At 48.9% G+C, this 16,552-nt stretch overlaps 1 protein-coding gene across 4 annotated transcripts in view; it reads right to left on the bottom strand.

Moving 5' to 3' along the window:
- Window positions 1-16,552, bottom strand: part of Ac78C (adenylyl cyclase 78C) — a 61,144-nt gene that overhangs the window by 35,286 nt on the left and 9,306 nt on the right. The window contains exon 1 of one of the 4 annotated variants that reach the window (XM_087346087.1): window positions 14,071-14,225. The exons of the other annotated variants lie outside the window; for them this stretch is intronic. The gene's annotated coding sequence lies outside the window, so the exon portion shown is untranslated. Of the gene's footprint in view, window positions 1-14,070; window positions 14,226-16,552 lie in introns of those variants that run through there. 4 annotated transcript variants of the gene reach the window in all.

A 16,552-nucleotide genomic window follows, 5' to 3' on the forward strand; every position in this document is an offset into this window, starting at 1 on the left:
TTGTGTCGGTTTATTAAGGCTGATACTAGGTCAAACAGATGTGCACGTCAGTCCACTCAATTACACTGCTCATTTATTATTTCCCCAAACAGCGTAAACCACTTGATCTTCGTAATGTTGAAGTGTGGTGTTTTCTCTGCGGTACGGGCCGAATTATTTAATAATATCAGAGTGCCCTCAGTGCTATTGGGGAAAGATTCGATATCCTGGGAACACCAACATCATCTCATTAATTTTTCTTGTCGGAAAACTTATCGTGGGCCTGATCATCCGAGACGTAGATCAATCGCCAACCCCTGATCCAGCAGCGAGGCCTTCCTTCGTTCTACGGGACGAAGGTCGCCGGCCTGCGTTCAATTGTTCTGATCACCTGTCAGCGGGGATAAAATTAAACCCGTCAGCAAGCCGACACATGGACGACAGCTGCCAGCCCACGGGAGCCTGGCGCCTCGGTCAACAACGCCGTCGGTCAAACCAGAAGAAGACGAAGAAGAAGTAACGAACGGACAAAGGAAATCACATGAGGAGGCAATTCCTACTTCTCTGTTCTGGTTCTGCAGCCCTTGCGAGGGCGTACAGCACTGACGAAAAATAAATACACACGTTTCGGTTGGGAAACTTCACGGTAGAAGCCAACTTTGGAACTAAGACTTAGATGGGAGCACACTTTATTCTGTAATAATGCGGTGTGCAAAGAACGCCTCAGCGTTCGCGCTCGGTGAACGCCGTTATGAAGCAGTTCCTGAAGGAGACGGTAATCATCAAATGCTGCGTGAGGGCCAATTTGTTCGTCGAGCGTTCTCCGCCTCTGGTGTGGTTGCTAGGCGACCGTCATCGGTCTTCGGAGTGCAAGTGATCTGCATACATCGCTGTTACGTCGCTTTGAAACCGAGGATTCGCTGTGTCACATGACCGTCATAATTAATTTCGGTGGATGTTCAGTTAACTTTGGATTAAATGGAGGATAATCAGCTCCCTTGCGATTTCTCGCAGAGACTCGACTCGTGCGGAAGTTTCGAAATCAGCTGGGTTGTTTGTTCGAAGCACATGCTGTCACTCGTCTCCATGGCTACGTTACTCATCACGTGGCTGCAGTGAGCGTGTACGTGAACGGAGTTTACGGCTGTCAGCCGCGAAGGTTTTGATCCTTAATCGATAAACTGAGACGTTGAACTCAACCGCTCTTCGTCAACAAACAACTTTTCCGGACTCGACTGCAGCGCCTCTTCCGGCACGAAATGAATCCCTCGATAAACCGCGGATCGCACGGGATTCCACTTTCGGCTATGTCAAACACAGGGCAGGCTTACCGGACGTATGTGAGCGATCAGTACCCCAATTTGTCTATCGAAAACTACGCATGAATATTTTACGACGTATACATTTTATCCGGCGCCGCCTTCTGCTGTTGGAGCGGAGTGACGTCTTTCCAATGACACCAACGGAGTTGGTGGTGGTGGGGGGGGGGGGTGCTCTCTACACCCCCTGCATTCGGTGCCTGTGGGTAAAATATCGACCTGCGAGTTCGCGAAAGACTGCTCATACCAAGAGCACGTGGATTGTGTGTGTCAAAAGGCCAATCCGTTTCAAGGAGGGGAGGAGCGTCCACGAAAGCAAACTAAATACACAGCATGGACGTCGCGTTCTACTCCTCTGTTAAAGGCCGCTTATAATTGGCTTTTGCGCCAGGCAGAAATAATTTGCAGTCAAATGTCTAGAGAAGTCGAATGCCTGTATCGATTATTAACGAGTCATAATAACTGAAAATTAGTCAACGAAATTCGGTTCAAGATTAATGAAGTCGTTCAATTAGACACTAATCTCGTGTTCGTGGTACAAAGCACGAAGAGGTCTTCAGCGCCTCAGGTAATGAACACGCTGACGAGAAACCTGATTTTACCAGACAGCCCTCATCACATCTTCCAGTACAAAAAAAAATTCAAACGCTTCCGTCAATTAGTCGGCGTTCGTCCATTTCGGTCAAATCACGAGATGACTGAAACAAACCCTGGACGAATCGCTCTTAGCCGCGTATTTAGCGCATTTTTCCACTCGCCCGCACGTCCAGCTGAGACAAGGGCACCTCGAGGTCTTCCTGGGTGTCCTTAACAGCTGTCGGCGAATCTGACAGATACTGAACGTCACGAGATCAGAAGGGGTTTCGGCACCACCGTCAGAAAGACCACTGCGGGGGGGGGAGGCCCATTCTTTCTTGCGTCTCAAACGAAACCGCACGACGAGAGAGTGTTAAGTGCCGAGTTACTGCGCGTCACTGATCTGGGCCGTCTTATTATGAAGTGTTGAAACACCTCCACTTTGTAAATTAGCGCGGGCCGATGAGGCGGCACAGGGTCGGCCTCGCCTCGCCTCGCCCCCCTCTTTGACGCCGTCCACCCCCCCCCCACCCCCACCCCCCGCGAACCACATTTGTTCAAAAGCTGTCAGGGCTTCACTCACGCCTCAGACGAGAGACGGGCCTGAGGATCGAATTGCTGAAGGGATGTTTGCCTTGGCGACGCTCCGTTTCGACAGTGCAACAACGCAGATGGCGAGAAGTAACCTGAGCCACGCGGCCGACAGCCAGTTCCTTTAGAAATCTATTTTAATATTATCATCGTTTTAATTAGTCCTGTGCCTCCTCCACTGCAGCATAAACGACGGACCGAGGGCGGCTGACGAAAACCACGCACGACCTCAGCCGGTGCGACGTTGCATAAAGACGTCGTTTCGCAGCGCGTGCAGGTTCCAGACCCAAGAATATCAGCTGCAGTGGCCGTAGTGTGAGGTCAAATTGCGGCGATGATAGGCGCGTTGCAAAACAGGCCTGCCAACGAGTTCTGTTCCTGAGCAGATAATGAATGACGCACGCGTTTTCCGGCAACGCGGTTCTTCCATTACCACGGGGTCAGGGGCACAGCAGGACACGCGGGCGCAGGGACGTCGCACTCCGTATCAATAGCACGCGAACTCTTTCGAACGCAGTGGTAACAATGCGCACCACCAGTCTCAGCGATCAGCAACTGTTCGCACGGAACGCACTTATGGTAATAAGCAACAGAGGAGCAATTTCGACATGCCGAGGGCTTCTTCAAAGCCACCTCGACGCGGTTTTCTCGGTCTTCCTGTCCCACGCCGAATTAGATCAATCAAAATCGAACGCCTGACACAAAGGCCGCCGTAAAGTGATCACACACTCTCTCGGGCTTCTATTCCTCGCCTCCCCTCAACGACGCCTTCACTCCTACAGTCTCCGCAAAGGGCCGCGTCCCAATTGAGTGAGCGACGCTGCAGCTCAGACGGCTCCTCCACGTTCCCTGCGACCCGACCACGTCCAATTTGTCTCGTCAGAGTTGCGATGCCCAGGCTGACAGAACACGTGTCGAGAATCGAACCCAGGTCGTGTCCTTGTTAGTCTCCGACTGAACTGACGGCAGTGATCTGTTTCCATAGAGACCGACCGGTCAGTTGCTTGTTAAAAAGAAAGTTAGAGCGACTTGCATCGACGAAATCCCTTCTTCGTCGGTGCGCCCAGAGAAAACCACGGAATGCCTGAAACGCGCGGCCGAGATTCGAATCCAGGGCCTTCCGAACTTCGTGCACGCGCCAACGTGCGTCAGACCGCTTCTGATATTGGACGACGCCCGATTTCTCTTAACAGCGTACATGTGTTTTATCGAAGAAGCTTCCTCACTTCTGTGCGTTCGTCGCCGAGGAGTCTCTCCACACACCTCCGGGCGGATGTGACGTCATACAATAATCGCACGTCGCTAATTTGGAAGTCAAACAGAAAAAGAAAACATGACAGTATTTACAGTAGCCTGCTTGAGCACCTCGGAAGACGGCGCTTACACAGAAACCATACAAATTAGCGGCACACATTCATCACATACAAAGGAAAGGCAAAGTGTCCCTGAACATTGCACCAGCGGAGACACAACGAAACGCACCTGAACCTCGGCACTGGACAAGGGGTTACATATCTCTCACAGACCTGGGGCCACATTCGACCTCGCATATCCACGAGTGATGACAATAAATTCGGTGGACTGTCGCCAACGTCGGTCGGACGTCTGGAGTAATCATCTTTCCTTGCCGATCTTGAATGAGGTGACCAGTTGCTCGCCTTGTGGCCACTTCCCATCCTACAAACTGACACAGCAGCTTATAAAACAATGCAGAAGACAACCCTGCACTACGAGGAGGTCAACGGACACCTCGACGCCTGCGACATACGCTTTAGAACGCAATGAAGGAGATCAGATATCCACGTGGCATCTGAGCCGACGCACGAGACTGGGAATGACATTGAGAGGGATGTTGAAGATATTAGACGGCGGGAGGAGCTCACGATAGGGCCCGGTGGCGGGCTCTTGTGAACATGGCAATGAAATTTCGATTTCCGAAAAAAAAAACCGGGAATTTCTTGGCCAACTACGAGCTCCCCCTTGGCGCCGACGACTTAACCAGGCACCAGAAGTAAAATCACGCGAGCATGTTTTGTAACACGTAAATTACACTGAACACAACTTGCTTCGTGATATAATACGATACTAAGGGAGGTTATGGCCAAGCTGATTTCCATGAAACTGCATGCGATTATTCGTCTTTGCCAGGCGATCTAGGAGCATCGCAGTTCCACAGCTTGGCAACAATTTTTAATGCACAAAGCGATCAATTTGCGTCGCCACTGCGGCGAAAGGCTGTCATAATAAACAAGCAGTTCCATTACTTCGATTCAGATTATTCGAAGACGAAACCAGACGCGCTACGCCGCCAATGGAAGGTTAACTCAGCGATCAAGCTTCACTGGCTTACAGCACCAATTACGGGCTTATCTGAGGACGATGACGCACCTCAGTCGTGTAGCCATGGAAACAAGAGATACGAGAAGCACATTTCAGTGTTTTCGAGAGACACGAAGCTTTATCAGCAATTAGGGCCGTGTCCCAGTACTTGAGGTAAATCTCATGGCGACAAAGCGATCAGCTGTTGTTACATGCGGCGAGTTCATGATGACGATAACTGCGCAGAACATGGGCAGGAATGTCCAAATCAAGGAAGGCGAAGCGCTTGGATACGTCGTTCAGTAAACGCAGTTCCGCATCCAATCCTCCAGTGCGTGGTCAACACAACAGTCGCCCTGGTGCACATGAACGCAACGCAGTTCTCCAAATCAATGAAGAGCTTAGGTACTCCTCAAATCCACAAATTGCGAACTCAACAGAACATTTCCTTGAAAATGGAGGCAGTATGTTCTTCCAAGACGTCTCCGTCTGCCTGGAAGTCCACGCGACATTAAAACCCAGAAGAACAGCCAGAAATCAAAAAGTTTCCCGTTCCCGCAAGCAAAAAAGAAACCTTCATTTCGGCCGACAACTCGGCGTAGTGACCCGTTAATACGTGTCTTCAATTTACGTCGGTGAACCAGGGCGGTGAGGGGAGGGCTTGCCACCACGTCGTCACTGCCATGGCAACAGGTCACCAGCACCTGAACGCGGCGCAGACGTAGTTCGAGGAACTTAAAACGCGTCGCGACGTAGCCACGACATTCATAACTCGTTAACACTGTGAACCTCGGTCGGCCTGTCACCCCGAAGGATGAACACAGTTTGAGGGTAGAGCCTACGTAGTTGCAGGCTGGCACGTGATTCTACTCTGGGATCATCTGAATGCTACACGACAGCTTGAAACTTCGACTCACGACGCGTAGAATATTGGACGCCGCGTCATTGTGATGTTCATGAGATTGTAATAATAAATAATAAATTCCATCATTGCAGTACAATTCATTTTAAGGAAGTCAGGCGAAGGAGGGGACATTTCGCTTTATCAACCAGGGTTCGAAATATAATGAAGGCTTCTTTCTGCTCATCAGAACGAAGGGTCTGCACTGACTTCTGCAATGGTTCTTTTAAAACATTTTTCGACCACAGCCACGCACAAACCCTCGGGACCCATCACCGATTTGCAGCAGAACGCGAATTTCTTACGAACTGGCGCCTGTATCTCTCTCGTTGACATTTCTTCTGGGTATGTTCGGTTACAATATAAACGTCCTGTGTTTCTAAGTGTCATTTCAGAACCGAATTTCCTATAAAATGTCAGTAAATGCGTCCCTCGGCGCCCTCAACGTTTTAATGACCTTTCATTTACTTTTATGATCTTCATAAATCCTTTTGAACACTTTTAAGGACAGTCTTCGTGTCTGGGAACGGCGCTAATCAACAAGAGAATTAAAGTTAGTACACACTTTCCCCTCAGCTGTGTACACGAGACACGTAACAGTGGGCAGACGACAAGCGACAGGCGCGAGACAACCACAAAAGAAAAGAAAAGAAAAGAAAAGAAAAGCTGGACTCACTGACCGCCCGAAGCAGGTTCCCAGGGTTCCTGCTTCGAATCTAGGTGGTATGACCGATGCTTTAAGCTGTTGCATTCCTCCGTTCCTTGCGGCGAATGAAGCCTGAACGTCGCATAATCACCGACGTTTCACGCGGATTTGAAGCGGGCCAACGAATAAGATTTACGAAACCGCCGAGGCCAACAACAGACTTCCACGTGTCTCGCCTGGAACTGATCATCCTAATAATATTTGTTGAAGAGTACAGTTACGCGATTTTCTCCAGCCACTCCACCGGTATCTTAATCCTCGCGTTTCTAGACAGAAGCCGAGGCACAACACGCGAATGGCCGGCGTCGTTGAGATCAGAGATGTTTAAATTTGCTCTAGGAACAGAAACTAAACACCGCCCGGCTTCTTAAAACGCCTGAATTACATCCAGGGACCTTGTTCAGGGGACACGCCGTATTGGCGTTGGCCGGAACCCAGCAATTATCAGATTAAGCGTCGTCGTATTCATAAATCATTTCAAATGATTTGGTGGCCCGATCATGTTCTGCTCTGGAAGTCCACGAAATCAGACGTTAATCAGTAACAGTAAAATTCAGTGCAACGTCAAACAAGATAGCGAACGCAAGCGAAACGAGACAATTACGGGATGGGCGTTGACGTCATCCACCCACGAGGACGCAGCCTGCCGAATTCTGAGCAGCCACGCGAAATTTAATGAAAATCCGTTCGGCCATTCTCCACATGCTTTACGCGCACGGACGGACGGACAGGCCCCTCAAAACACAGACACCTGGCAACAGCTGCTGGACCGGATCAGTGTACAGTTACGTCGATTATCTGATGATCACGACTGCGGATGAATCAGCGTTATTACGTAACACATCTCGCAATGGATTGATCTTCCACAATTCGGACGAGTCTATTCGGAAAGAACGCAGGAAACGGTTCACTGCACGTTGCTACATTGTAAATCAGAGCTTAAAAGCGACGTACCATGCACGTCGGACATGTCGCCCCCCCCGCTCAGTCGCTACAAACAAATGGAACGCACATCGCGCAATTACTGCAGAAGCAAATGTTCTCATAATTTCGCATGATCGCCATGTTTGTAGCACCGATTGCAGGTAATTAAACACAAGGCTTGTGCATCTTGTGTTCTGACATCAAAGCAGACGTTTGGGACACACTGGCTGGCTGTCTTACAATGAGTGAAGACGTGCTCTTAGCAAATACCACTTGTGAATATTTGAAAAGTCTCGAGGGCCCCAGAAACTCCTTGCAACAGGAACAAGGCATCCGCGGTCTCAAAATTGCGCGACAAAACTGGACCGTCAGATGTGTCCAAATTGGACTAGCTGCAGACGCCAGCCACCAACGGCACCATTTCCAGCGGAATCACCACCGAATGAACTTTTGCGAACGCACTACACGACCTTGACAGGAGGTCCGCCAACGTGACCCATCCCTCACCGTTCCTGATATAGACTCAAGAGTCCGGCGTGACGCAGTCGGCTCTGAAAGCAACAGAAACCAGATGAGCTGGCATGACGCCCGCCGACAAAATTGCCATAACCATGAGAAGATTGTTCACTGCTCCGAATGCCAAGGCGCCACAGTCTTCGTTTCTTTAGTCTTTTTAGCAGAAACGCAATCTTCAAGAGGGGAGGATTGGGCCCGTACCCTCCCCCACCCTAGCACCGACCTAAGCGTCATCTGCCCTTCAAAAATGGACCTTCGAACTACGTCACGTCACGGCTTCGGCCAAATCGCGGACGGCGATGAACCGACGCGTAAATTGATTAGCTTCGAAACCAACTCTGGCTGTCCTCGTTAAACCTTCGCCTGCAGACGAAATGAAACATTTTTGTTTTTTGCTGAAACTACCCCGGACGGAAGATAAAAGTGACAAGAATGCTATTGAAAAGCTTAGCTTATATCAGCCTCGTTCACACCAGTCAAGTCGCTTGCAAACAAGAAGCTCGAGAGATCTGACTAGTGTCGACGAACCACGATATGACCTGACCCGAAGAACAGTTTTCAAGAAGTCTCACGAATGGCGAACACCACCAGCGGCAGGAAACTGGGCCATCGGTTCCTTCAGGACGCGACGTTGCACAGGCACTCGCGCCACTGAACCTGCCTCAAGCGAGTGTGAACGAGGCTTTACATGCAGACCACTGACTCGCCTTCTGTCCGTCACCGATTATTTGTTCTGCCCACAACAAGGCTTTCAGGGACGTCCACTTCGCTGCTCCGGGAGTGTGTTCAAAAAACGGGACTGCTCCCTCGAGTTGCGAGAGCGAAAACTGAAAAGAGAGAGAGAGAACTTCCACGACGGAACTCAAAACGAAGGGCCATTTGACCAACGCAGGAAAATAAGGACAATGCATTTTAACGTCGCAAAATATAAGCATCAGGGCCGCAAACTGTTGGTCCTTTCAACCGGGGGACTTCCTCACCAAGTGAACAGCTGAAAGTCTTGAATTACAAACACGCCCTGTAGATGACTCGACGTGTCATCTGCACGTCACACGTAAACTACGATGCCGGAGCCGAGTTAATTTGCACGGAGGAGACTCAAAACATATAAAATGGTACTTGAAACTGAGCAACACTCGTTGCATTTTTTATCTTTTTAATAAAACAAGACGCGCGTTGGTTCGCTTGTTCATAAAACATTCCTAAGCCCAGTCACAAATTCTTGCACGGCGAAACAGACCCAGACGAACTATTTTGATTCGTGTTGTTTACGCGTCCAAAGACGAACACAAATGTGTACGTTATGCTTCTGTTGCTATGAAACCGCTAGATCGACGAACAAACGACGTCCTCCAGTTAAGGCGACTCCCTGCCAAATGTCAAGGAGGCTAGGAAGGCCTAAAGCCTTTGCACGCGTGACTTTATCGCCATCGCCCAAGTACCCATAAATCACTGCGAGGAACTACTTTTAGAATAATCCTCTTTCTCGATCTGTTAAGGATTGTAAATTATTTTAACTACCGAACCATTAAGAGACTGCCTACACTAAAATTATATATAGTGACGCGTAGCGTTCTGCCGAAAGGGGCAACCACAGCTCATACGTCGATAAGCGATTTTCGGTGTTCGCAAAATTTTAAATATTTGGAACATTTAAAAATTTATAAATTTTCAAAATTTATTTCCGCACGAGGGGGATTTAATACCTCAAAACGCACGTTGCAAAGAACGCCTGAAGCCAATACCTTCCCGGCTTGTTCACCCGGGCTTTCCTAAACGAGCCGCAATAAAACGTCGGTGTTCTTTTGTCATGGCTCGTGAGATGATTTTCAATCAGCAGACGGCCTCTTCGCCTTGCCCCTCGCACGCGTTTTCCCCAAGACATTTCCTCTTTTGGGAGAGTCAAAATTCAGGCGAGCGACATCTCCACTCACAGCAGCCCGCAAACCTTGGAAACAAAAATCCAAACCAAACCTCAAAGAAACGCGGGAACAAAGAGCCAAAAATACACGACGATTCAAGGGTTCCGCTGACACCCCTGCGAAATCCTGTGTCTGTCTGTCTGTCAGTCACACGTTCCATTTTCAAACGCCGATCAACTGCAACGACATTTCAATAGCAATTTTAATTAGATCGGTAAGGCAGCAGCTAATCGAGACATGATGTCGATAAAAATCGATGGTCATGATAATCCGACATGCAATTGGAACTGTTCCAGCTTACTTTGTAACCCGCTCGGCCTCCTCCTCCTTCGGCCAGCCAACAGATCCCGCGCGTCCTCTGGTAACTCAGTTTGTTACGCGTAAGCACGCAAAAGAAAACAATTTTCTCTCAAGTGCAGCCTTCGAGACCGAACTCTGACCGAGTAGAATTTCAAAAACCGCGACCCTGATCACTCAACGCCGTGATGATGGAAGCGGTAGGCACATCCGAAACGTCGGTAAACTTCTACCAGACTACACGACGCCAGAACCCAGAAGCCAGCAATCTTTGAACCTAGATCGAGATTTATAGCGACTTTCCGTCAAACGAAAGTCAACCGCTGGACTCCGCAGTTGATATAGCGTCGTCCACATCTGCACAGACAACGCGGGACATTACTGCGGCAACACGAAGTCGACGGGGCAGAACTTTCTATTCTGAGGCGCTCAGTTCGAACCTCGGCTATCCTTATCAGACGACAGCAGCAAGAGAACGGCCATGTGTTCCGGGCGGGAGTGGAGCTGAGACGCCAGCGAGCGACGCACTGTGAATGAGGCTGTCACCACTGACAGTTACTGACAGTCAGGAATGCTCAGAACGTGTTAATTACTGGGTCAAATATGTACACGTACGTTCTGAGAGTCCCCTTATCTGTTTCGACCTGCAACCCGCAGTCATTCACACGCGGCGAATTGGAACAGAAAATACAGCACCCCCCCCCCCCATTCCACCGCAAGTCCTGCCAGGAGGAGGGCGAAAACACTGATCGTCTGCTTTTGTAGTGTATCTGCTGAATCCACTGCAGTGCGCAGATCGCCCACATTTCATTGTGACCATTAATGATTTTTCGGAGCACAATGAGTCTCGTTTAAGCACGATTATCCTCTGTAGTAAGCAAATGCATCACTGGGTTTCGAAAATAAATTCTGACCACAAAGACAAATAACGAATGAGTTTTGAGATAGGTCGTGACCTACTTCAAGCCAACACCCCGACCTCAGGGCAGTCGCCATCTCAGCCGAGATTTGGACCGGGATGCTGTCCACTGATCATCCACCTCCTCCTTGGCCTCGCGTTTAAATCCGAAGCCCTGTCTTAGCGATAACAAAAGCTGCTTTCTTTCCGAACATTTTGTAGACTCTGTCCCCACGTTCCAGCGCTCCGCGTGCCTTCGGAATTAGACGGGCCAAGACAGCCGGGGAATTGACAGCAGAGAGAGAATAACGAAGCAAGTTTGCTGGACGTGTTTCCTCGCCACGAGATTAAAGGATTTGCTGTTGCAACACGTGATAAGATACAAATAAACCCGAATTCGTGCAAGAATGTCAGTGTTTTGTTTCCAGCATCACAGAGCAGACGCGTCACAAGGAATTCATCGAATGACACGTAATTTTACAAGCCTCTTGTATGAAGCTGCTTCGCCATGAACGTGTCACATTTCCCGACCTAAATCAAGGCGCACGGATGTTCTAAACGTCCCTACGCCATTTCCCCAGCCTGGCGTTTACGAAAACCTTCAGAGGCGAGTTCCTCTTTGATGCAGTCGAACTCTTCATGGGCTGCAACACCCCGACATAACTCCAACGACAGTCTTAAAATAGGCCACGACAACAGCACGCTTGTAACACCGCCTCAGAAAACTATCTCTTGCGCCGTCCGCCATGTTTACATCCCGCCTCTGGTATTTTAAACAATTTTCGTGCCGAGGCTCAGGACAGGCAACTGTTGAACACACAAAAGCGTACTCCGTTATGGGGTGCACCGACACAACCACGAATTTGCTCATTGATCTCCGTTAGAATTCATTTAAATTAAACTTCCCGAATACTTTAAAATACAGGGCCGAATGGTACAAAAGTATTCGGTCCTCGATCTGTTCGCCAAAAGAAATCCGGACGCGCAAAATTCTGATTGGCTCCCACGCGACCACGCACTCCAAAACATCTGTCTGTTCTTATACAGACAGACAGACAGACAGACGCGATCGAGTGCGCGGCGGAATGATTGGTTCATCATTTTTAAAAAGCCACTGTTTACACTGTCTGCGTTGTTACAACCGTCACCACGGCAACGCTACTGAAGGGTTTTATGATCGAATGTGATTTTCCAGCACGGCATTGCGGTCCTCAATTTGGCACGTCTCAGGCAATTCAGATTCTGCGGTAAGTCCACTTCAGTTCACCTCTCGGGAAAAGAGGAGACTAAGCGCGTCTGGGCCACCCCTGAATAAACCAGGCTCAAATAAGCTTAATCGCCTTAGCAGTTTGCTCCTAATAAACGGCAACACGAGGCTCCTGACTTCACCAGCACTTGCTGGGGGGCTGTGCCCCCGGCCTTGCATCGCTACCCAACAGCATTCGGACTGGCAGCGAGCTACCGGGTTCCACGCTCTTCATCAACTGCTCAAGTTATTGCAACGGAATTCGGGTCTCCGGGGCTTGTCAGGCGCTGCCTCGCGGTATTTCGTCAGGACGGGACGGATGATTCCATTTGTATTTTATTTGTCAACGTCAATATCATCTTATCAAGGGCGTGAATTGTAAAGCTCCTCGTTACGTATTTTTCTCAAGCCTGTCGCCGCCGTCATATCTGCGTCCGAAGACGCGGGCGCCGAGCTCAATCTCAAACGACAAACGACACGATTCGATTTCGCTTCTCGAGACGCTACAGCTGTCCTGTTAATTATACCTTCGTGACGTCAGAGTGCACCTGAACGCGTGACGTCACACGCCGGTCTTCGTCGCCGACTCAAAACTCACGGCCGAGGTCTACGGTTACCATCACTTCGCATAAACATGCCGTCTCCGTCTTCAGAGTAGAAGTGAGCAGCGGATCTAAAATTTGAGTCAACACAGCGCGAGGGTGGGAGATCAGAAGACGACGCTTTACGATGTGAAGGGTTTTGAACCCGCGGACCGTCGATGCGTTTCCAGAGGTACGCGGAAAGTGTCGTTTTACCGTGACACCTGCACGTAAAAAGAAATTCCGTCCACACTCTGCATTACGAAAGAGCGCCTACAACAGATAGAAAGCAAAAACCGTAATGCAGTGACGTCACCGGAAGTTAGCAGCGTCTTTATCAGCTGTCATGGCGTTCTTTATTTACCACGCGGCTAGCGCGCGAGCGATAAAAGAATTGTAAATCTGAGGGGCCAGAGCGTAACACGGCCAGAATTGTTTTGTAAATGTGCCACTGAAATGTCGCGGAGATACGGCCATTTGCAGTAAAACTACAGAGGCTTCCTCTCGCTACATCACGAAATAACGAGACGCCACGTAGCGTCTGATTGCTCAAACACAATTCACGTTGATTAAGACGGCCTTTGCTGCGTCACAACAGCGAAGAGGAGTCAAAATGGTAACAAGCCTAATATTGTTCGGAATGCGCGGAGCCATGTTTTTATTTATTTTTTACAGCAGGTCTCGTGAAGACCAGAAGAGTCACACGAACTTCGAACTCTGACTGACTTGCGTCCCTCTTGCCGCGTAGTCGAGATTTTCTTTAAAGTTCCGTTCTCCTGCAAGCACTGAACCCCACAGTGAGCTACTTGCAATATGGAGATGCTCTCAACTTCTCAGAAGTTAGTTCCGTGTTTGTCACAACCGCAGATCGCGAATCCCACACGACAAATAAGAAAACGGAAATACAACCTTGAAATTTCAGGTGTTTTCCCACTTTTCACGGATTCTGCCTTGTAATTCGATGAAAAAGCCCACTTCAAACGAACGTATGCGCAAAGAGACATCTTTCCTATTTCACTCCAAATGCGAGCAATTCCGGGGACTTCGTCAACAACGTACCCTCCCCCGGCCGCCGCCAAGCCCATCGGTGGATTAAACGCAAACGCTCGTCCGGAGCAGCGGACAACACAAACAATTTGCGGTCACATACTCCGTACGCTTATCAACACGCTCGAACGGAATACGAGTCGGGATCTTCGTTCAGGGTTCAGAAACCTTGAAATGACGCCAAGTTTTCAGACTCTGTTCCAAACCACGCCAGAAAAACAAACGATCCTCATTCGCACAGTACTTACTGCAAACTTTCATCGTCCAGTTCCTCCTCGTCTTCGGAGTCCAGGATCGTGGACAGACGGTGGAGGTGGAGGTACTGCAGTGGCGGATCCAGTTTGAATTGTTGACAAGACTCCACGAAGACAACAATCACGTCATTGTCGCTGACGACGAGCAATCAGAGCGGAAGGCAAGTCGCTAGAGCACGGCCGCCAACATCACGTCCCGCCAGTGTCACCAACTCACAACGAAATGCCCTAGACGAAATATTCCTAAGTGCAAAACGTTCTCGGCGAACGTCGCATTCCTTCACGTGCGAGTGTGTTGCATCGCTGTCAACAAATCAACAAAAATATTTGTCCTTCCGCGTGTCCAGAATCCACGTTCAAACGGCGACCAAGTTTAAGCGACACGCAGACAACACAAAATAACTTGGCAAATCCACTTTTCTCTCTTCGACAAACCGTGTTCAGAAATTCTTCTAACGTAAAACAGTCCGCGTCCTCTCTTACCGAAGCAAAACTTCACTGCAAACCACGCCGACTTCGAGTGTTATTCTGGAAAGAGAGATTCTAGTGCGAACGCACTTTACTCGGTAAGCTTCGACTGCAACAGCACAGAAACGACTGGGCCGGCAGACCGAGGTCTGCATCCACCGTCCAGTATCGACACTTCAACGGCAGAGGCCCCACTGTCTCTAGCGAACGCAAAACAAGACGTCGTCTTCTTCAAACATTCAATTCAAATTATTGCACACGTGAGTAAAACCGCGCAGACAAGTCACTTGAAAATTCAATAACTGGGAAAAAAAATAAACCCTCTTCTTTTAAGACGATAAAATGTTTACCCAGTCAAAACACGAGTTCAAGCTTCGGCAATGCGGAAAACGCAAACCAATTAATACGACGATAATAAAGTCACTTCACACGAAATCAGAACCTTCGTTCAAAACACAAACGAAGGTCGAACTAAGATCTCGTTTCTCGTGGCGCATAAACTGACAAACCGGAAATGCACCAAACACAAGATGGCAATATTATTAGAGCATCGACGTGAGTTAGTTCGGATTACGGGCAGACGACGGTGCTTATTTGAATTCAAAGATTTTGCCTTGGAAGTTAATCAGTCGTTCCCATGACGTGACCTCATACAAAGTTTGCTCTCTTTCGTTGCACTCTGCGCACAGATAAACAAAGAAATATTTTCTACGAATCTTCGCACGTTTTCTTATTAACGAGACAGGACAACTGCGAACACGTCTGCCTTCTTGATGCACCGCCGTCCTGTTCAAACTCTCGTCCTCCTGAGCAAGAGAAGTGGCTGCCACGGACACACGGTCGCCGTCCACAATTTACCATTCGCTTTCACCTTGTAGAAGATTCTTTAAAATGCGTCGTGTTTCCTTTCTACAGAATATGCTACGACTTTTCACCACAATTCTAAATTAGTTGAAACGCACACAAGACAAAGTATTTACGCAAATGTTACAAAAAAACAATTTTTTTAAAAAAGCTGTTTGTGTTTTGTTACGAGTTAAAGCGATGCAACACAGCTCTACGCCTTGACAACTATCAATCGAGAGCAAAGCCGAGTATCGATCTCTGTAAATCGAAATCGAATATTTCTACGACACACAAGAACTGGTCCTAAGCCTTCAAATTCACGGATCAAATATGAATCTCGCTGAACCATGACAGGAAATACTTCACTCGGAGTCTACAGATCGCCCAATCTTAGGCGATCACAAGACGAACGAAACTGGCCACTAGAGTCGCAGAAATTTTGAATATTCTCGCTGACAGGCTACGCCCGGTTTCTGGCAGTCGGTCGAGAGTTCGACGATCGGAGCAGGAAGTGCTCTCGTCACCGAACACAATGTCACCAGGCCGTAGTCACTCAAATCAGGCGGCAGGTTTCCGGTTGCTATGCAATTGTGCTGTTTTATTACTGAAGACGAAGACAGTCGATGCGACTGAAGCTCCTTGTTGCCTTAAAACCGCTGAAGACACGTATTGTCAGCCTCCGGACCCGATGCTTACTGTACACACACAAAGAGTTGTTAGCTCGCTGTCAGCTATAAACTCGCCTCCCCTTCTCATCCACAGATGTCACGTGGCTCTGTCTACTAACTTGGCGCATGCAGTAAAAACATTTCGCAGAAAAAAAGGTAGAGGTGCCTGCCGATGGACTTCACAAACGCCATCCAGCGCACTCATTAGCCACGGCCCATGTGATCGTCACCCGCGCTGAAGCACCGGCTGGCCTTGGTCCAGCCTTGATCACCAGCTTGTTAGTAATAATTAGCCTGTGTTCATTCGGGGCAAGCTAATGAGATTTGATGTTACGAGTCACACGTGCTTTTCCGCTCCGCCTTGATTACGCGCAGCAAGCAGACCGGAGGACATCGCCGATTAGGAAACCGAGCAACAAGGAATGCGCCCCTCAAATTTCTAATGGACGAAATATTCCACAATCTGACGAAACGCGTAAAACAAACAAAATACG

This window comes from Zootermopsis nevadensis, unplaced genomic scaffold (genome assembly GCF_977971745.1).
Source record: "Zootermopsis nevadensis isolate Lab colony 2312 unplaced genomic scaffold, Znev_1.0 Znev_ptg000010l, whole genome shotgun sequence".
NCBI classification, from domain to species: Eukaryota; Metazoa; Arthropoda; class Insecta; order Blattodea; family Termopsidae; genus Zootermopsis; species Zootermopsis nevadensis.